The 1,072-nt window shown below is 41.1% G+C and overlaps 1 protein-coding gene across 1 annotated transcript in view; it reads right to left on the minus strand.

Moving 5' to 3' along the window:
* Window positions 1–1,072, minus strand: part of LOC119585229 (transcriptional coactivator YAP1-like) — a gene marked incomplete at its 5' end in the record, with an annotated part of 37,721 nt that overhangs the window by 1,360 nt on the left and 35,289 nt on the right. Inside the window, 1 exon segment of the mRNA XM_037933888.1 lies at window positions 1–1,072.

The raw sequence follows: 1,072 nt of genomic DNA on the forward strand, positions 1-1,072 counted from the left end.
CGGAGCAATCACCAAGCGTGTGGTAAACTCTTGGTGTTTACTCATCCTTAACATATAACATGAACCTTAACCTAATGCCACAACTTATCAGTGGCATGAGAGCTGCCAAAGTGACCTCTAACGACCTGGGTCACGACCTTTGACCAGTTTAATGACCCAGGGAGGAGCTGAACGGCCACTAAACAGCTGCAGACAAAGGCACTTGGGACGTCCAATAAATCACTTGAGCAGACTGCGGATGGATGTGGGGGATTAGAAATACTGATGACGTGACCAGAGGGCTATGGGGGATACAGAGAGGACATGGTATATTTTCAGTACAAAAATTTATCCCATTTCCATTTGGGAGACCATCCCTTTAGCAACAACTGGCACAATCGCAAGGCAGAGGTGCCTGCGCAATAGATACAGAGACCACCCACGTCACATTAATAATAGGGATTGGTGAACTATGAAGAATGCTAGTTTAAGGACTGATTGACCTAGTTTAAACCATGGTCATTGTTTTAAGTACATGAACGGTGTGGTTAACTAAGGCTGGAAAACTCGACTGGCTAACACCTTAGTTCCTGCTCCAACTAACCAACCACATACTGCCATTTGCACAAGGCACAATATTTCTTTAAGGCACCAAAAATACTTATCAAGAATATAACAATCAATGCACTGAATTTCAGAGAACAAGAATCAAAAGATTTTTTTTCTTAAAAGACTCAAAGCACAAACTTATTTCTCAGTGGCAACACAACTTCTACTAACATCTTACTATGTTTAGTGAGACGTCTATAACTTCATTAACAACATATGTGTTGCAACAGAGATCTCATGTACTTCTACAGGCAAGGTCATATCAATCACTGGGAGGGGAGAAGTGATAAGAGCAATACGTTTGTTTGCGTTTGTCACAACATATAACCATCAAATCCATACTTTTCAGGGTTGGCTCTGTCAACATATTAAAATATCAACCCAGTAAAGATAACATATGTGGCTATACATGGTCACAAGCCTTTGCTTTACATATTCACACTACAGGAACTAGGGTAGCCACAGATGTAAGGAGCATAACAGC

Source organism: Penaeus monodon, chromosome 19, assembly GCF_015228065.2.
Source record: "Penaeus monodon isolate SGIC_2016 chromosome 19, NSTDA_Pmon_1, whole genome shotgun sequence".
Taxonomy (NCBI): domain Eukaryota; kingdom Metazoa; phylum Arthropoda; class Malacostraca; order Decapoda; family Penaeidae; genus Penaeus; species Penaeus monodon.